This window comes from Lutzomyia longipalpis, chromosome 2 (genome assembly GCF_024334085.1).
Source record: "Lutzomyia longipalpis isolate SR_M1_2022 chromosome 2, ASM2433408v1".
NCBI lineage: Eukaryota > Metazoa > Arthropoda > Insecta > Diptera > Psychodidae > Lutzomyia > Lutzomyia longipalpis.
In genome coordinates this window covers 20,544,994-20,567,070 of record NC_074708.1, presented here as the reverse complement: position 1 = coordinate 20,567,070, position 22,077 = coordinate 20,544,994, and the positions used below count along the sequence as shown (strand labels likewise).

The 22,077-nt window shown below is 39.2% G+C and overlaps 1 protein-coding gene across 2 annotated transcripts in view; it reads left to right on the top strand.

Annotated features, from left to right (window-relative positions):
- The first annotated feature begins 20,042 nt into the window (after positions 1–20,042).
- LOC129789295 (myelin transcription factor 1) overlaps positions 20,043–22,077 on the top strand; it is a 37,096-nt gene continuing 35,061 nt past the window's right edge. For both annotated transcript variants that reach the window (XM_055826005.1, XM_055826004.1), the window contains exon 1: positions 20,043–21,227. The gene's annotated coding sequence lies outside the window, so the exon portion shown is untranslated. The remainder of the gene's footprint in view (positions 21,228–22,077) is intronic.

Below are 22,077 nucleotides of genomic sequence, written 5' to 3'. Positions count from 1 at the left end.
GTTAATTTGACTAGTATAGCTGAAGAGCTATGTAGGACTAAAATCTAATTACTGATGGTGACATCAGCGAATGTTTCTCGTAATTGAAATAAATGACACAGCATTTATTCTGAGATGGTTTTCAACTTAAATTCAATCACTTTCTGAAACATTTCATTAATTACCTTCGCAGCGTTTCCTTTTTTTCAAGCGTACTTCAGTATACAAAAGGTGGTATGTTCTAGACACACACATAGATTTTGATACTAATGCAAAAATGGTTCGTATTCTGCGACTAAGAAATCCTTGAAATCGTTGAAATTTCAGAACAAAATTTAAAGATTTCAATGATTTCTTTATGTATAGGGGAGAGCGGGACTATTTGTGACAGTCTGGAATTTTCAAATGGCGATTTCTCCCAAGTTATTAATCGGAAACACCTGAAAAAATTATGATAAGAAGTCCTACCTACCCTCAATAGTTGACTGTAGTTTGGAGATTATCCGATGAATAGTTTAGGAATAAAAAAATAAACAAATTTTGAGGCCTCCAAAAATACGTTTTGCGTGTTGAGAAAAAATCATTTTCCGACACTTTTCTTTTAGCGATTTTCCAATCTCACCGTCTTTTCCACGAGCTAGCTCAATGCAGAAAACGTTGCTAAAGTGTATTTTGCACTAACTTTTAATGATTTTTCTGCACATTTCTTGGAATCAACACATGTCGAATGGGGCTAATTTTATCACCAATGTAAATCATATGGAACGTCAAAATATTGACTTGTTTTCTAACCTTTTTGTTGCAAAATGTAGGGGTTGAGAAAATTCCATAATTTTATGTTTTAGTGGATAGAAAAGTGAAATTCCTTGCCGCGGATGAACAGGTGAGGAGTTTGGTTAGTAGCTACAACTAATCTCTCAGGTGGAAAATCTTTGGAAATGTCGGAAAATTCCACCGACTTAATTACCCCCGCCGGTGACAATATTCGTCGACGGATTCTTAAAAAAGTCAGAAGCGGAAGGGTTCAGGAAAAGCTCGAAAACTCATATTTCCCGTGGAGATAGAGAAAAGCGGTCTGAGACAAAGTTGTAGGCAAGGAAATTTCCTATGAGAATGATCTATCGAGGAAAATTTCTTGCCCCGTGGGAGTCCTGCAGATAGGGATTTATCCAAATTGACACAAATAGCCCCGCCCTCCCCTACTCATTTCCATGTAGGCCGCCTCACGGTATGTTTATGATACATACATAATATGTTTTAAAGCAGCGTATCTTTGGAGTAATTTAGTTTCAGTTTAAAAATACAACAAGGTATATTGTGAGTTGTGCTGTAAATAAATAGTTTTTTCAACTTCAGAAGATCTGGTTTTTCCACCTTGCAAAATGTTTTTTTTCCTTTTAAAGGTGATTTTGGAAATGCAAAAATTCAAAACATTCACAGCGTAGGTAATTTATTTTGTGTGGTTTGTTTTTCCTGCCATTTGTGAAAAACAGACCTTAATTACCTATTCTAATTATACCTAAATATTATTGGAAATTTTTAATGCATTCTCATACCACGCTCAATAAGGAAATATAGAATGTTTTCTGCCCTAAGCACTAGTTGGCAAAGGGCATAAATTTTTTTTTCATTCATAGAATGTTTTCTTAGTATTCACAAGCCTCACAAGAACAATGCATATAAAATTCAATTCCCTTGTTGAGATTTCAAGTCATTTGGCTAATCAATTAATTAACTTTTTTCCCCATTAATTTGTAGCAACTGTTTGGTGACTCTTCTGAGGGTCTTGTCTACAGAATAATCCACGCGTACAAGAGATGTACATACTATATAATATATAGGAGCATGGAAATTAGAGTGTGGCTTTTCTTAATAAATAAATTTGCAGAGAAAAAAAGTAATGAAAGCTTTCCCTTCTCGAGTGGTGGTCACAAAAAGGCCAACATAATAAGAAGTTGTGTGTTAAAATTGAAAGGGAATGGATTTTTCATTAGTCAATCCTCCGTCTCTTTGAGCTGACGCTTAGAATTGGTTCTGTGCGCGCAAAAAAGTGACAGAATGTGTCGTGAGACTTGGTAATTAATTTCAGTCATTAATTTGATTTTAGAAAACGACGCACCGTAGCAAATAATAAACTTTTAAGCATTTTTTGAAGCAGTCGCGAGGGTGACCCTGGGGAAAAAGAGGTTTTGGCTGACGAAAAAGTATCCATTGTCTTGATTTTAATTAAATATTTTAGTCACATTTGTTAGCGCTTCAACGAAGCAAATTTGAGCACTCAGCTAGAATATTCTTTCTTTAAGAAACTTTCTATAGCTTTGAATACTTACTTAGCAGTATTTTTGGGGACTATTTTAATAAAACGATGGAATGGCTCCAATGTTTCTAAGGACTCTTTGAAGATATTTTCAATATTGATTGCTCACTACTTAATACTTTCTTAGGGTGTGAGTTGTAAAAGGGGTATTATATTCGATAAATCAAGAACCTAATTTAATTCAAAGTTAATGTAAAGATGTAGTACAATATTATTAATAGACTTATGCTTTTGCATACAATTTCATACTTTTACCACTATACTATGTACCTACTATACTTTTATTACATATACTATATTGTAGTATAATATCTTTTAAAAATTCTTTTATGAATGTACTTAATGATAATTATACATATACATACATACCATACAAGGATTTATAAGTATGACTGTGTAATTTTATTTCATAAATGATTTGCCCCTTAACTAGAAATTCGCAGTAAGCTGGACGATGAGGGTGGGGTGCATTGGAAAGGAAAAGACCAATAAATTCGCATATATAAATAACATCGTGAAGAGTGTAAGTCAAACTTTTGGAAAATAAAGTAATCAAAATTTATATTCATGACCCCTGATGATGATGATGGAAAATATTCCATTCAGTTGGAGACGAGTAAACATTTCTCGGGTATTTTCATTTTTTCTTCTTCACTATGCTCCGACGAATCAGGCAAATGTAATATTTTCTCCTTTATACATATAGAATTCCTTGTGGAAATGGCCCCTGGGTTATGGGATTCACTGAATGGTAGGGTGACTCGTTTTATGGCCCAGGACCTGATTGATTTTTGACTTCTTATGTCGTTTTCATATCCTGTTCCGTATATCCAGAATGAATGAATAAAATATATTTTTTTTTTGAATATTTACCGCATACATTGAAAAAATTTGTATGCTAATAAAATTTCAATGTTTCTGTCACCACAAATTGATACATTTGTATGGAAATTTCTATCGATTTGACATTATGTTTCTTTGCTCTTTTGTAAGCTTGTTTTCCTTCACGTGCCTTGAGGAGGTGACCAAAAAATAAATTTTTTTTGGAAAACATTCATACTGAAATCTGATGGAGAAAAATCCTAGTTTCGCCAATAATCCGAGATGAAACTTCTCAAAAGTTAGTAATTCATGATGTATTAGTGTTTAAACTTTAAAATACATCCATCAATATTACCTATATGTATTTTTCCAGACTTAGATAGAAAAAGAATAACTGAAATATATTATAAAATAATTTATGGCATTCCTTCACGATTTATGTATTGGGAGGTCTCTCAAGTGCAAATTTCCTAAATATTCCCAAAAAGTCACGCATAAATCTCATCTCTCGTGGCACTTTGATAAAAGAATAGAAGAAAATGCCAACCCCTCTTGCATGAATTTTCCACCTTCACGATAAGAATTCCTGCCCTTAGAAACGTTTTTGTTGAAAATAAGAAAAAAATGAAATAGGATAAGAAACATTCCTTTGAGAAAATCACAGCACTTTATTTTGCTGTAAAAAAGTATTTTTTTGTATTTATTTACCATAATTTTGCATTTTTGCGTTTTTCTTGGAGGGTGCTAAATTCCAACTAAATATCCCTCAATGATTGCTGAATTCTTCAGGACATTCTTCCATAAATTTACTTTTTCCCTAAACTTTGAGATAAAAGTATAAAGCGAAAGAACGGTAAGTAAAACTTACGGGCTGTGATTCTTTCTTTGTCAGTGAAATGTGAAATTGACTGAAAATTGAGGATGGGCAAATTTTGAGGAGAGACTTACTCGCGAGCCGAATCACAGCCAATGCACAGAAATTTTAAAGAAAGCCTTAATCGTGGCGGGCGTTGGCTGTGATTCGGCTGTGATTTCACTGAAAAAGAAAGAATCACAGCCCTTAAGTTTTACTTACCGTTCTTTCGCTTTATACTGTTCCATCCATGCTATATTTAATTTTAGCTGTGATTCTTTCGAAGAAAAGAATAGCACAGCTTCTGTGTACCACCTAAAATGCAATGTTGTCCGATCGGGCTCAAACTTGGTATGAGCATGAATTAGGGTCCCCACATTCCAAAAAACGTATGTCAAAAAAAAATTTTTCCGGCCGTCCGTCCGGCCGTCCGGAACCTTTTGCTAAATTACAAGAGAACGGTAATAGATAGAGACTTGCGGTAAACGGCAAAGTTTAAATATCGACCGGAAGACATCCGATTATGAGGTCAAATCCACCCCCCCACCCCTCCGTCCGCCATTTTGGAACACCCCTAAATTTTGTTTTCGCTATATCTCAGCCGCTATTATAGCTAGAGGTCTGAAATTTTGATATGTTGTAGGGGCCATCAAGATCTTTCCAACGATACCTCATTTTCGAAAATCGGTCAAGCCGTTTAGTCAATATGGCCGCCACAATTTTTCATCGAAAATTGACCATAACTCGAAAACGGCTTGACCGATTTTGATCAACCCGGGGTCAAATGAAAGATCTCAACAAACCCTACAACTCTCTAGAACATCCGAAGTTTCGAAAGTGGCCGCTAGGGGGCCAAAAACCAAAAACAAAATTTTCGATTACTTTTCGATGAATATCTCGGAAACTGCACTATGCATTTTCTTCAAATTTTAATATGTTATAGCTGACTATATTATCTAGCTCCATGCCAAAAATGAAGAAAATCTATGTCGCCGTTCTCGAGATATAGCCTTCCAAAGTTAGCATGTCATATCTCGGGTACTACAAGTCCGATTTTAATCAACTCAAGCGCAAATGAAAGGTTTCGTGAAGCCCTACAAATGTCTAGAACATTGCAATTTCGAGAAATGACCGCAAGAGGCGCTAAAGTCAATATTTTGCATATCCAAAATTTTTAAGTCTAAATATCTCAAAAACTGTAGGGGAGAGCGGGGCTAATAAAGTCACTTAAGGGTTTGGAAAAAGCTTAAAATATCATATTTCCTAGCTAGATAGAACAAAATGATCTGAGAAAGAGTTGTAAGACAGTAAATTTCCTAAAAAAATGAGCTAAACATTTCGTTTTATCTTTTTGGAAAATATGATATTTTGAGCTTTTTCTAAACCCTTAAGTGACTTTTTTAACCCCGCCCTCCCCTACTATGCATTTCGTTAAAATTTCAGTATGTTATAGCTGAGGTCAAGACTTTTCCAACAACAGGTTATTTAAGAAAATCTATGGAGCCGTTCAGGAGATATAGGGGTTTTAATTTTTTATTTAATTAATACGCAAATTCTTAGGCGCCCCGCGAAGCGGGGCGCCTTATATATAAGGTATATGAATATAAATGCAGAGTAAAATATAACAGTAAAATATAAATATATATAGTTGCATGTTTAATTAGTATGCAAACTATTTGGCGCCCCGCGAAGCGGGGCGCCTTATATATAAGGTACGAGGTAAATTGTCGCTTCGCTCCAATTTACCTCGCCCCGCTTCGCGGGGATTTGTTGCTCTTCGCGCAAATTTTAGAGAGAAAATAAAATGTGATGGTTTAAAGGCAGATTTGGGCCACTTATCGATCCCAAAAGAAAAAATTTCCAAAGAGAAGAAATCATTTTCATACAACACTTTAGGCGCCAAATTCAAAAATTTGCAAAAACTGCATGAAATCTCTATGGGGGCTACCTGAAGGGGGGCTTTGAGGGAAAAATGGATACGGCTATCTGAAACGGCCTGTTATAAGGAGCCTCTGTACCAAATTTCATCGCGATCGGACAAACGGTGTGGATTTGTATAGAAAAGTCGGAACGACGATTACCAACAAACAGGCCTTTCTTTATTATATAGATATTATATAGAAGAAGATGGGAAGCTCTCATCGAACGAAAAAGAAGAAAAATTGCAAAGAGAAGAAATCATTTTCATACAACACTTTAGGCGCCAAATTCAAAAATTTGCAAAAACTGAATGAAATCTCTATGGGGGCTACCTGAAGGGGGGCTATGAGGGGAAAATGGATACGGCCATCTGAAACGGCCTGTTATAAGGAGCCTCTGTACCAAATTTCATCGCGATCGGACAAACGGTGTGGATTTGTATAGAAAAGTCGGAACGACGATTACCAACAAACAGGCCTTTCTTTATTATATAGATATTGTTCACGCATCGCGTGAACCATCGCAGTGAGATAAGCGCCACCTGCGGCTCAGCAGGAAACTTGTCAAAGTGATGATGATGTCAACTTTGAGTGACATTCTCTCACTTCCGCCCGCCTGTCAAAAATCATTCTCTCTCTTGTAAAATGGCTCCACGCGGTTGGGTGCTTCGTCTTTAGTGCTGATTAATTTTGTCTAATTTTATATTTTCACCCACATTTTCCATAGTTTTTATATTGAATTTATCTGCCCACCTGTGGCCTGTACAATTTAAGGGTGAAAGTAAATTTGAATTGAGAAAGTCTGTGTGTTTATTGTGCTTGCACGACAATCCTCCGGAGAAACACGTGGAAAGGCGCTCCGGCCTCCTGCAACAATTTTTTGCTCGCTTCGAGCCGGAGGGCTTAAATCTCTTACCGATTGACTATTCCCGTATCGCCCAACAGGTACGGTTGCCGTGACTCCTCCACCGACTTCAGAGGGCACACCGATTGACTATTCCCGTATCGCCCAACAGGTACGGTTGCCGTGACTCCTCCACCGACTTCAGAGGGCACACCGATTGACTATTCCCGTATCGCCCAACAGGTACGGTTGCCGTGACTCCTCCACCGACTTCAGAGGGCACACCGATTGACTATTCCCGTATCGCCCAACAGGTACGGTTGCCGTGACTCCTCCACCGACTTCAGAGGGCACACCGATTGACTATTCCCGTATCGCCCAACAGGTACGGTTGCCGTGACTCCTCCACCGGCTTCAGAGGGCACACCGATTGACTATTCCCGTATCGCCCAACAGGTACGGTTGCCGTGACTCCTCCACCGGCTTCAGAGGGCACACCGATTGACTATTCCCGTATCGCCCAACAGGTACGGTTGCCGTGACTCCTCCACCGACTTCAGAGGGCACACCGATTGACTATTCCCGTATCGCCCAACAGGTACGGTTGCCGTGACTCCTCCACCGACTTCAGAGGGCACACCGATTGACTATTCCCGTATCGCCCAACAGGTACGGTTGCCGTGACTCCTCCACCGACTTCAGAGGGCACACCGATTGACTATTCCCGTATCGCCCAACAGGTACGGTTGCCGTGACTCCTCCACCGACTTCAGAGGGCACACCGATTGACTATTCCCGTATCGCCCAACAGGTACGGTTGCCGTGACTCCTCCACCGGCTTCAGAGGGCACACCGATTGACTATTCCCGTATCGCCCAACAGGTACAGTGCTATCACGAATTAACGTACAGATATAAATATAAATGTAAATGCAAAGTAAAATATAACGGTAAAATATAAATATATATATATATAACTACATGGTACAGATTAAGGAGAAAAGGGAATGTACATGGTAAGTTTCACTTACGGGCTGTGATTCTTCCTTCAGAGGCCAAGTTAAATATATGTAAATGCAAAGTCTAATAGATAGCTGCAGAGTATGGATTAATCAGAAAAGGGAATGTACTGGTAAGTTTCACTTACGGGCTGTGATTCTTCCTTCAGAGGTCAGTCTAAGTGTGATATTTGATATAAGTTTGATGGTGCAAACTCTGGGGAAGGATGACTCGCGCCACGAATCACAGCCAATGCCTTCCCTAGAAAGGATATATATATATAACTTTACTTTTACTTTTATATGTGTATATATGTATAAAACGCCCCGCTTCGCGGGGCGTTGGTCTTATGCAATTCAAGATATGACATGTTAATTTTAAAACGCGATATCTCCGGAACGGCTACATAGATTTTCTTCATTTTTGGCATGATGAAAGATATTATAGCCAGCTATAACATATCAAAATATGAAGCAAATCTATAAAGCGGTGCTCAAGATATTCATCGAAAACTCATCGAAAATTTTGTTTTCGATTTTAGCGCCACTTGCGGTCATTTTTTGAACTTGCGATGTTCCGAGCAGTTGTAGGGCTCATTAATATCTTTCATTTGAGCCCGAGTTGACCAAAATCGGTCAAGCCGTTCTCGAGTTATGGCCGATTTTCGATGAAAAATTGTGGCGGCCATATTGGCTAAACGGCTTGACCGATTCTCGAAAATGAGGTATCGTTGGAAAGGTCTTGATGGCCCCTACAACATATCAAAATTTCAGATTCTTAGCTATTACAGGGGCTGAGATATTGCTAAAACAAAATTTAGGGGAGTTCCATAATGGCGGACGGGGGGGTGGGGGGTTGGATTTGACTTCATAATCGGATGTCTTCCATCCGATATATGAACTTTGTCGTTGACCGCAAGTCTCTATCTATTACCGTTCTCTTGTAATTTAGCGAAAGGTTCCGGATGGCCGGACGGAAAGATTTTTGGCGCATACGTTTTTTGGAATGTAGGGACCCTAATTCGTGCTCATCCCGAGTTTGAGCCCGATCTGACGATTTTGCATTTTTGAGTGTACACAGAAGCTGTGCTTCTTTGAAGAAAGAATCACAGCTAAAAATGCGAAGAACCAATGCGAAATTGCCAACTCAAATTACTTTCTTATCTACAATTTTTCATAATTTATTTTTGTGCCTAAAGGCCTAACCAAGCAACAGCGTCAAAAGACGCTGTTCGTTGTTTTTTCTCACTTGCTCCTTCAGTTCTCGTGTGGCTTTCATCGAGAGCAGCTGCTCGTTGATTGTGCTCGGCTTATATCAAGTTTTAGATAGCGTTTTTTTTTTTTGCTCTCTGTACTCACTGCCCCTGTGAGTTTTTCTTCTTTTTCGCCTTCTCAGTGAAAAATCCACCCCACCGTATCGTCGAGGGTGTGAAGTATGAGTGACCCCCCCGGGGAAAACCCGGGACCCCCTCAGGCAGAGGGGGAGCCCCACAGTAACTCTTATTTGCGCGATGTCGAATACAATGGCTTCCGAGTGTTAGCAACTAAAGACAACATTAGCCCTTTGGCTCTTAATGACTTGTTGGACAAAGTGTGCAAGAAGGGTGAAGTAAGTGAGGTCGTGAAAATTGGGAAAAATTCGGTGGTTATCCACTGCACAAATGCAGACACTGCAAATCGCATTGTCTCGGAAGAGAAGTTTAAAGCCAGTGGCTTCAAACTGTTTATACCACTGTACTTTGTGACCAGCTGCGGAATCATTTTGATGTGGACATTGAATACACAAATGATGACATCATGTCGAGAATTGATGGTAGACAATTCAAGGTATGCAAGGTGGAGAGAATCAAACGGCAAGAAACGAAAGATGGGGTAAGTGGCTTAAACCCTACAAAGAGAATGAAAATATTTTTCCATGGGAAATCTATTCCTCAATATCTCTTCATAAACTACGTTAGGATGCGATGTGAACCATTCATCATGAGGTTGATTCAGTGCCGGAGATGTTGGAGAATTGGCCACGGAGTCAGCAAGTGTAAATCCACGGAAGGGAAATGCCCAAAATGCTGGGGTGAGCATACCGAGGAGGAATGCTACCAGAGCGAGCTCAAGTGTATCCTATGCAGAGGAAAACACAAATCTACCGAAGAAAATTGCCCAGAAAGAATTCGTCAGAACAATATTCGCTCAGCGATGGCAGCAAACAACATGTGTCGTAACGAGGCGGAAATGATTTTCCCACGCGCAAGCAGAAAAAATCCATATGGTTTCATCCCAGTCGCAAACTTCTTCCTGCCTCTTTCGGAGGAAAATGTCAACTTCCCAACTCTTCAAGAAAGCCACGAAAAAAAGGGGAAAAACAAGCCTCAATTGGCACCAATTCCTGCTCATGAGAAACCGCCAATCCCTACAACAGTCCACAATAAAGCCAAAAAAACAAGAGATTTGTCTAGAAGCCGGCAACGGAAACGTCTTAATTCAGAAATGACAGAGGAGGAAGTTCTTGATCAAGCCATCCAAAGAGCTGAGAAAGAGAGGAAGACGTTCAAAAAGCCGAATTCCAACACTCTTGAGGGATTCGTAATTCGCAAGTCAAGGTCAAGAAAAAACTCTAATGCTTCGGAAGATAAAAGTAATCCACCGACGCCAATGGAAATTCCCAACACGCACTCTCAAGCTACAATTTCACAACCCGCCAAAGAAACTCCACCGGAAGAAGAAGCCATGCAAGAAATATTAGCTTGTAAACAATTATTAGCTGCAGAAAACACAGGAACACCTTCCAAGGAGGGGTTCCAGTCGCCTGTAAATAAAGATGCAAATAAAAAAATCGATCCTAATCAATCAACTACAAATATGGAGACGGATTAGCCCAACTCAATGGCTCTTCCGTCCTTTCTTTTATAAATAAAAATTTATGAATAAGATTATTCAATACAATATAAATGGTTTTTTCAACAATTTTGTCGATCTCAATCTATTGGTTAAGGATTTTGACCCTTTCGTCATTGCCCTGCAAGAGACCCATCTCACCAGTCGCTCCCCCCCTACTCTCAATGGCTTTCAAATTTTCCACAATAATCATCCATCCAACACAGCGAAGGGCGGCACAGCAGTCTTAATAAAATCACACCAGCAAGCTTCGGAAGTACGCCTACAAACCCCACTGGAATGTACGGCAGTGCAAACAAGAATTCAAGGGAAGAACCTAACTGTATGCTCCTTGTACCTGAACCCAAATGAAAGAACAAATCCTGAAGACTTGCTAAACCTTTTTACGCAGCTACCCACCCCGCTCCTCATTCTCGGGGATTTTAACGCACATAGTACGACCTGGGGATCCACCTCCACCAGCACAAGAGGCAGAGTTATTGAGAGATTTGTCTTTGAGAATGATTTGGTAGTTATGAATGATGGCAGTCCCACGCATTTCAGTTCGGGACATGGCTCTCTTTCAGCCATAGACCTCTCAATCTGTTCACCAGCTCTAAACCTATCCTTTAACTGGGAAGTTGCCAAGAAAATCTATAACAGCGATCATTTCCCTGTTATCCTCACCAGCCTAGAAGCCAGGGTCAATATTACAAGACGAAAAAGGTGGAGGGAAGAGCAAGCCGATTGGGCGTCTTTCCAACGTTCAATACACGGAAAATTAACACAATCTGAACCTATTCCACTCACGGACCAAGTGGATAAATTCTCTGGTGAAATCTCAAAGTTGGCCGAAACCTTCATACCGAGAACTAGTACGCAAATACGAAAAAAGTATGTCCCTTGGTGGACAAGAGAGATAGGAGATGCAATTAGGGAACGTAAAAGGCTTTTTCGTCTCTACAGAAGAAATCCACTGTCAGAAAACTTGAGTGCATTTAAGATAGCGCGAAGGAAGGCTAAGAATTTAGTCATTGAAGGCAAGAGAAAATCATGGCATGCTTATGTGGAACGTATAGATGCCTCGACCTCAGCAAAAGAAGTTTGGGAAAAAATGAGGAAACTGAGTGGGCGTTTTCAAGGTGCAGGGCCTTCGGAGATACTCACCTTAAATGGCCATACAACCGATCAAAAGGAGATAGCAAATGTCTTAGCCCAAACTTTCAGTGCAAATTCTGATGACTTGAATCTAACGGAAGCAGAGATCGACGTTCGAAATCAACTGCATCAGCTAAACATCGTTCCAAAAGATTATGAAATAAATGACCTTAATGATGATTTCACCCCGTGGGAATTGAATTCTGCCCTTAATAAAGTAAAAGGAAAATCAACTGGCAATGATCAAATCTCATACTCTATGTTGAAAAAATTACCTCCCCCGGAACGAAATGAATTGCTGTCTCTTTATAACCGAATCTATGCGGCAGGGCATTTTCCAGTACAATGGAAAAATGCGGTGGTGGTGCCCATACCAAAGCCAGGTAAAGATCCCCTCCAGCCGAGTAGTTATAGGCCTATCTCCCTCCTCAGTTGTCTCGGCAAGGTGATGGAGAAGATGGTCGCTGAAAGATTGATGTGGTGGCTCGAATTTAACGAACTTATCCCCAACAACCAGTCCGGCTTTCGGAAGGCAAGATCCACAACGGACAACTTGGCTCTTCTTCAGCACTACACGGTGAGAGCGTTGAATGCGAGGGAGCACGTGACTTGGGTGAGCTTCGATTTGGAAAAGGCCTACGAAAGAGTTTGGAGAATCAATATTATTAACCAGCTGAAGATGTGGGGCCTCCGGGGAAGAATCCTCAAATATTTGGAGGACTTTTTGTCAAGCAGATCCTTTACCGTAGCAGTAGGCAACACCTTCTCCGAATCACAGTGTCAGCAAAATGGAGTTCCTACCGGAAGTGTGCTTAGCGTTCCTTTGTTCCTGATTGCCATAGCTTCGGTTTCACATTCCTTATCGATGATCTCTGTCGAACATCTTCTCTACGCAGATGACCTCATCATTTTCGCTAAAAGTAAAAAGGGAGGAAAACTTCAAAACATTATCCAGAATGCGTTGGAGACTTTGGGAACGTGGTCGAGAGAATTCGGCTTTAAATTCTCGGCCGAAAAAACCAAATTTATACATTTTTGCAGACTGGAGGGTTGCGAACCACCGAGGCACAGCTTGTACGGAACTCCCATTGAACCTACAACTGTCCTCAGAGTCTTGGGAGTCCTCTTTGATGAGAAGCTAAATTTCAGAAAGCACCTGCAGGAGCTTAAATCCAGCTGCTTAAAAAGACTTAGAATCATTAGAATCCTCAGCAGCACGAAGTGGGGCAGTGATCGAAGGCAACTTCTTCATATTGCCCAAGCGTTGCTGGGAGGTAAGTGTGACTATGCCTCCCAGGTCTTTGGAACCGCCTCCAAAACAACTCTCAGCACAATCAATGGAGTCTTTAACACGGCAATTAGACTAGCAACGGGTGCTTTCAAGTCTTCTCCCACAATCAGTGTACTTGCAGAGGCAAACGTTCCCTCCCTCGAGGAGCGAAGGAGTCTCCAACTGGTGAGGTGGGCTAATAAAATCCGTTACGAGCCAAAACATATATTACATCGAGAGTTCCGGGGCGTGGGGGACCGCCGTGGCGGAAGGAGACGCCTGGTGTCGGTGGTGGACATGGCCAGGGAGGCTCTGTCCCGACTGGAGCTGCCGGAGTTCTCACGACAGCTAAACCAGGTCTGCCCATTCCCCCCGTGGAGGTTTAACCCTGAGTGTCTGGATGTGAGCTTGGCACAGCTTAGGAAAGAGATCACTCCTTCCAAAACATACAGGATCCTTTTCCAGGAAAGGCTATCCCACTTGGGAGGATACAGCTGCTACTATACTGACGGCTCAAAGCAGGAAAGTGGCACTGGATTTGGAGTGTTCTCCGGGGACGCGGGGCTGTCCTGTTCAGTGTCTACAAGCGGCCTTGTGTCCATTTTCTCTGCCGAAGCAAAGGCTGTGCACCACGCATTATCTGTGGCGTCACCACATCAGGGCGGGACGGCGATCCTCACTGACAGCCTTTCGGTTGTGCAGGCCCTCGGTGGTAGCGACAACCATCACCCCACAATTACAAATATAAAGATGCTTGTTTATAGCAATCCCCACGACACTCGCATTGTCTGGATTCCTGGGCACTGTGGGATCGCTGGTAATGAAAAGGCGGACGAGCTGGCGGGAGATGCGGCCTCCAAGCGGACGGTGGAGGACATCTCAGTGCCGCTCGTAGACCTCCAAAGACGATGCAAAGAGAAGTGGATTTCTCGGAGGGGAGCGGCTTGGGCCAACCTTTCGGAGGAAAATAAACTGAGAAGCATTTGTGACGACCCCCAAAAACTTCCTCACCCCGTCCTGAACAGAAGACTCCAAACAATCCTCACCAGATTACGCGTAGGCCACTCCAGACTCACCCATTCCTATCGCATGGTCGGTGCTCAGCCCCCGATATGCGATATCTGTTCGGACGAAGATGTGCGTGTTGTCGTCTCTGTGCGGCATGTGTTGGAAGATTGTGCTGTTTACCGCAACGAAAGAAGTGAAGTGGGAGGTATATCCCTCCATACTGACCTCGGAAGCCAAGCCAGTGCGCGATCGATTAAAAAAGTGTTTGACTTCCTTGAGAAAGTGCAACTTATAAACGAAATTTAATAAAAAAAAAAAAAACAAAAAAAACAAAAAACAAAAAAACAGGGGCTCCCCGCCAAGGGGCTAAACGCGAACTTCGCGAGTGCGGTGCAAATGTTAAAACTGCTTCAAGCGCATATGGCCGCCCGGACGCCGCGCGCTTTCCCAAACAACAACAACAACATCACTTGCTCCTTGTCAAATTGTATTGCGCTGTCACTGTCAAACAAGAAACGCGGTTTCTATGTTTTATAACCGCCTTTCTTGTTTGACAGTGACAGCGCGATACAATTTGACAAGGAGCAAGTGAGAAAAAACAACGAACAGCGTCTTTTGACGCTGAAGTATGGTTAAGCTTTAACAAACTTTGATTATTCAAGTAACTATTTAGTCACTTGTGACAATAAAATGATGATCCTACATTAATGATTTTCACCGGAGAAAAAATTAAACAAGAGCACTTCATTTTTGGAAAATATAGGGATACATAATACATATCCTCATAATCATGGCAAAAATTTATGGGTTTTTAATTAGTAGGTACTGAGTACCAATTTTGTCCTCCACGTTAGATTTTAACTTTGACCTCAATTGTCTTCCAAAAAGGAGACATTTTTAGGGTTTTTCTTTCTGCTAATTTAAAGTAATTAAAATTCCCTACACATAGATGTTAAATTCATCGAGATAAGTCATCGAGATTTTGAGATTCAGTTTTGTGCTCCAAGTTTTAAGTCTGATTTGAATTAAATATGTTATACATGTATTATAAGTACATATCGAGGGTTGGAAAATATACTATACTAACTCATTTTTGTTGATTTTCAGGAGAGCGATTTGAAGTTTGAGATTTACATTGCTTCTTATGTAAAATTTTTTACAGTTTTCGCTGTAACTTTGTAGGGAACAAATATTCGAATTTGTCCTTTTGAGGGAAGATGAAGGACATCAAAAGCTATCGAAAAATGCGTTAAAAATATACTATACTAACTCGACTTAGTATAGTGTATTTTCCAACCCTCGATATGTATACCTACATAGTTGAAAGTTATAGTAATTCGCCATTTTTCGTTATTTTACGTTTGTTATTCATAGCAGAGTTTTTATAATATGGAAATTTTAATTGGCCCATATGTGAAATATTTTGAATTCTAATCACGATATTCTCTACTCTTATAATTCTTATATAATTAATTTTCATTTGAAATGTGATTGCAACTGCAAGAGTCATTTTTGGGTGGAGAGACAATCAAATAAGATTTTTTTTTCATGAGTAACTTTAAGAGGTGAGACGATTCTTCGAGGAATTTTGTGGATGTGAGCTGAGGGTGGTTTCGTGAGTGTAAAGTTTCTGTTTACTCTACCGTGACAGTATATATTTTTAGTTGGGGGAGCGAATGAGACCTTCTACAATTCACCAAACATCTTTCGGGAAAATGAAAATCTCTTAAAAGCACAGAAGGTGTCTATATACACGTGAACTGGTAAGAGAGTGGGGTGTTTTCTTCTCTTAGATTTTCACTAGGCAATTTCTCCGCACTCTTTGTGCTCCTCTTGTGGTTTTCGACGTGGTGACGATGATGTTAAGGAAGTGAAAGAAGTCTTAATTAAGAGCTCTATTGTCTGAGAATGGGGATTTGTTGATATTCTGCAGAGTTTATTGTGATGCCACTGGAGTTTCCATCAGCGCACTTTTACAGACACTCCATTCCTTTAACACGCGCAAATTGATTAGAAGTTCCGCATCTGATGACAGGCGAAGCTCATGCTCATGGCAGATACTTTAAATAAAAGTTACACACTTATTCCACAAATTAAAATTCACCCACAATTCCTCTTCTCTTCAAATTAATTCATTCATAACGGAGCTCCTGGCACAAATCACATTTCAATAAAAATACAATCTCGCCAATTGTTTTCCCGCAATTCATTCGCTGAGAAACGAAGGGAAAATGCTTTTTTTTTATTTGGCAATCTCTCTGGAATGAACAAAAAATCCTGCTGAGAAAAACAAAAGCGAGAAAAAATTTCTCAATTAATTATTCAAACGTGCCACAGAGAGAATTTAGAGTTGGTCGCCAAGAGGAGTCCTTCCCGTACGGGTCTTGTCGCTCCTGAAATCTTGATTAGTATTCCAATGTTTCGCCCCCTTGTGTTTTCAGGTTTAATTTAATAAGAAACCTGATTTATGCATTTTTGATTAAACGGTCATAGCTATAGCAGGATTTCTGGCTCACGGATGCGGTGCGTTGCTCATGGATATGTGGCCCGCAAAGGGTTTCCTTCTCTTTTGGCAAACAGGAAGACTCTCTAATGTATTTTCCGTAAACTCGGGATTAATAATTAATTGCATCGTTCTGGTTTCATGCACACATAGAACCCATTTCAATGCGTCTTTCTCATGTAAGCAAGGCAGAATACGAGGGCTCTGCCTGCATACTATTATTTTTTACTCCCACCATGACACTTTTTTTTTTAAATCTTCCTTCCAATATATGTATGCATTTTATGCCCTAACATTTTTAAGTGTAAAATTATTTCACAATAGTCAATCCGAGTACTCAATCATGTGTAAGCAAGTGTCTTTTGAAGCTATAATATGGAAACTTATAGTATTGGACTCAACATATAGGAAAAAATAATAAATTTGTACTTATATGTATTCCGATACATAGGTACATACATCGAGAACCCGTTGTTTAAAATTATGTGGTGGCGATATGAAGAAGATATGGGACGGAGTCCTACATAGCACTTGCAACTCGTCTTGAACCCTCTACTTCCATACCGAATTTCAGCACGATCGGCCTAGCCGTTTCGGATGAGTTCATTTGCACAAACAGACAAACATTTTAGCTTTAGTTATTAGGATTATCCTTTGCATTGCCATGACCGTGACCAACAACAAAGCAAAATTTCGAGTTAATGCTCCTTAATTCTGAAATGCTCCACAATAAGCTTACTTTAGCTGCAGTGGATTGAAAGCGACTACAATCGCGCTCACCCTAAACAAATCTGAATCTGAATCCCTTATTCTGAGAGATTATTCAGATAATTTCTTAGTTATTCAGATAAGATTGTGTAAAAATTTTAGGTCAATTCAATCAGTTGAAAGAAATAATCAAACAAAAATGCAAGTAGTGAGAATTTAAATATTGGTGTAACGTTCAAATTTATTCGTTTTCAGTTGTCATTTTCATTTACTTCAATTCACGACAATTCTAAACTTAAAAAAAAAGCCATTGAAAAAATTATTAAAAGACAACTTTTAAATCAATTTTGGCTATAAAATAGAGAAAAGAAAGCTTAGGGGATACCAAAGGTCAATAAAAGCTCATTTTACCAAAAAAAAATTTGCTTATTTTGCCAAAAAGTTTATAGGATAGTTTACCTTCTCCATAGCAATGCGTGTGAGTATTTTATTTTGGTCTCAACATACAGAAGGTTAAGAATTACGATAAATTACTCTACTATGTTTCAACATTTCTAAATAAGTTTAAAAAAGTGAAAACGGACGGAAAGATTTTTGACGCATACGTTTTTTTTTTTGGAATATAGGGACCCTAATTCGGGCTCATCCCAAGTTTTAGACGGACCTGACGACTTTGCATTTTAGAGTGTACCCAGAGGTTGTGCTTCTTTGAAGAAAGAATCACAGCTAAAAGAGTGTAAAATTTTTGACACTACATTTTAACACACAAAGGTTGGTTTTTCTTAGGATCTACTTAATGGATTTCTATCGGGTAAAAATCAAATGATAGAGGAAGAACCAAGAATATAAAGTAAAGACAGATCTTGAATTTCTATCAGAAGAGTGAAAATGAGTGAACAGTGTCAAAATTTCACTACTTTTTAGTCAAATTGGTTCAAATAAAAACTTTTATTCTTGCTCCAATTGCATTAGGCATATGGTAGATTATATATTTGAAAGTTACAAGCGTAGTCGAGCAGTTTAAATTTTTTTTTTAAATATTTTTTTGAAGATCAGAAGTTTTTACTTTATTTTTAGCTGTGATTCTTTCTTCAAAGAAGCACAGCTTCTGTGTACACTAAAATGCAAAGTTGTCAGATCGGGCTCAAACTTGGGATAAGCACGAATTTTTTATTATTTTGTATTGTTATCGCATAATAAAAATCATTCAATTTATTAAAATTCGAAAAAAGGATTTTGTTACTAATGCACTAATCGAATAAAAATTTTAGATTCTAAATATCCGATACACTAGTTTGTATAAGAAGCTTAATAAATTTTTATTTTTAGATTCTAACGCCAAATTATTATTTAATTGGAGCAATATATTAACAATGGGCCTTATTCAGCGACCAAGAAACCCTTGAAATTCGCTTGAAATCTTGAAATTTTAGTACAAAATTCAAAGATTTCAAGGGTTTCTTGGTCGCTGAATTAGGCCCAATAATATATTTTTACTTTTAATCCTTGTACAGACTTGTGTATTGGATATTACTGCTTTTTTACTCCAATAACGTACAAACACCTAAATCTTGCTGAAGAAAAAAAAATCACGTTCGCGTAGTAAACACATCAAAGACTCATAATCAAATTACATGTCATTCCCCTGATAAACTATAATATGTGTATGTATATCATCGCATGTTGAGAGCACCTTTGTTGGAAAATTGGTGGATTTGGTGGTGGGAAAACACATAAAGGGGAATGATTGGAGTCACTTGTTAAGGAATTTGCCAAATGTCACTCATGTGGCGGGAGAACACCCCAATTCCCCCAATTTGACGCTCCATATTCTCATGAATGCCACATAAATAGTGTTTTATTGAAATACGACGGTAATTACAATTTCTGTTTCTGGGTGAATTGTTGCAAATAGAGAAGGGGAATTTTAGTACACTGGTTTGGGCACTGAAAGTATCGCCGGAATCGGGAGGAAATCACGTCAATTTTGTTGGAAATTTGTGGGTGCCAGCGGAAATTGTAGAGATTTTCATCACCCTCGTTGGCCATATATCTTTTTTTCGGGAAAATTTCAGGGGTGGTGGTGGATATTTTTTCTTGTCCCTTAGTCCGAAGATCGCCATAGCCGATTAATTCGGATAGTGAACATTTCAAGTGGTCTTCTTGCAATTTGTCGCGCTCGAACAAAAATTGACGGGATCTCCCTTGGGTAGGGCATGAAATAGATACATCCAGTTGAACATAAATATTTTGTCCATCGACACGTAATAGATACGTGACCCTTTTATTTTGCTGAGGATATACATTCAATCACCCCAGCGAAGGGTGTCCGTCGCTGCCGTAGCCTCGCACATTCCGTGGGTGCTTTCACACAGGAGAAAATTGCTGTACAACTTTGTTTTTTTTTTGCTGCGAGACGTGGCACGGGGTGTAAAAAAGAAGATAGAACAAGGACTGTATGCCGGGGATGTACCATCGAGCACTAAAGCATGAGGCGGTCTCAGCGGAAGATCAGAGTTTCAACGGTGCAGGAAATTCCTATCCTACAGTCAGCATCTGCGCACTTCAGTTACCATATTAACCCCTACATGGAGGGGTGGTTGCTTTGTCGGTGAAGGTGAGTACGTGTGTGGGTGCACGCCGTGTGTTGTTTTTCAGAGAATTTCACTGCAAATATGCCTAACGACTACATCCTTAGTACTGAGAGCTCAGTAGCACGTGTTTCTAAATGCCGCACTAATACTAAAATCTCAACCCCACTTTTTCTCCCGGGTTTTTCTCAGACACCAACATCGGAGGGGTGACATCACCCTCCCCGAAAACAAAGTAAAGATACACTTTGGCTGCAGTTTCGCCAGAGTTATACAAGTTTCGTAAAAGTCTGATGTAGTTTGGTGCCAGTTAGCAACGAACGTAGTACAGGTGGAGACCGAAAGTTTAATTTTTCTGTCCCCCGTACAGGAAAGTGTTTCGGGGTGAAGAGTTACCCACGAAAGTTGAATATATACTGAGAAAGTTAAGAAAAAAAGTTTCGCGATTTATTTTCAAAAGTTGTTGTTTGCCTATACTAAAATGATGATCAAAATATTGGAAACTTTGTTGAAAACTTTTGAATTAACTTCTTGTCCTTAACTTTTCACACCACTTCCTCGCTGTTTTGTGCAAAGTTATTTAGTTTGTTGTTTTTCTACGAATATTGTTTTGTTTTTATTTATAAAATCTGGGAGAAAACTTCCTTGACTTTGACTCTGTATGTGTCCATCAATTAATTAACGGTGGTTTTGTTTTTTTTGCGCATTTTTTATATACATATTTTTGTGGTGTATAGCATAACTGTAAGTCTGTTGTTTAAAAAAAATCCGTGCATTGTGTGTCCATTGCGTGTCCAACAAAGAAAAAAAAACTGATTTGCCAGAGAAAGTGCAAGTGACTGTGAACTACCAAGATTTTGTTTGAAATTGTTCTCACGCGAGCAATATCGAAGAAACCCCAATTTCTAGAACAAACAAACAATTAAATATTATTAATTCTAGTTTACTTCCGAGCTAAATTACAGTTTGTTCCTCTGTGATTTTTTCTGCTCTTTTGTTCCTCTCCGTAAATTATTGTATTGCACGCTAAAAGAAACGGGTCTGACGGAAGGCGCAATCATCCCCATTGTGGTGGAAAATTCTAATATCCTGAAGAAAATTGCATGTCAGCACGTCAACCAGTGTCACCTTTATTTCCCTAAAAAAGCAATGAAAAGGCGCCGTAATTTAAAGAGATATCATATAAAAAATCGTACTAATGAAATGAATTACTGGACTAAAAAAAACTAATTTTACATTTAAGTCCGAAAAGGGAAAACATTGCTACATAGCTACCAAGTGCTAAATAAAAAAAAAAAATGAATAGCAACATAAAAAACTGTGAATGTGTATAAAAAAATTGTCACCACAATTGAGTTAAAACAACAAGCATTTTTTATGAAAGATGGTAAGTCAATAAGGCATTCACGGGGAAATCATCTGAATTGATGGAACCCGTATTATTAAAAAAAAAATAAATAAATAAGGCATTCAGTTAAAGTAACGTGTTTGATGTGAAGGACTTCCGATAGAACTTCTTATTAATTTGTGAACGCACACTGAGACAAAGACATGAAACAAATTGGTTCTAGTCCCTTGCTTGTCATTGTTAGACCATTTAGAATTTATAAAATCGCCTCTTGGTGTATGCAAATAATAAGCATTTATCTATCTTGCTGGATAATATGAATTTTACAGCTTTTACTGAACCCTTCTACTTTTGATTTTCTTGAAAATTTTCCGGTGGAGTTTTCCGTCACTTGTAATAATTTTTCACCTGAGAGGTTGATTGTAGTTACTCATAAAACTTCTTAACTGTTAATACTCAACAGAAAATTTCAATTTTATATCCATTAAAACAAAGAACTTTGCAATTTTCGCAACCACGACATTTTGGAATTCTTTGACTAATTCATTCCAAATGACATTTTTTTGCCATCCTCCCACCCGTATTAGAAAGTCTGTAGTCAAAGGGGATTACTAGACTGCAGTATTGAGGCAAGCCAGTTGCCTCATAGGAAGATTCTGTTCCGTTTCAGGAAATCAGCGATTCACATCAACGGTCCCAATCTCCTTTGCTCAATGGCTATAGTGCCACAGCGTCCCTAGAATAAGGACTATCACAGACTTCACTGCACGCGCCCAAATGACATGCTTTGATTAAAATAATTGTACAGGAAAATTCTTAAAATTTAGTAATAATAAATTGATAATTTCTCATTTATTGGGTGCGTTTTGTTCACTATTCCAGCTACAAC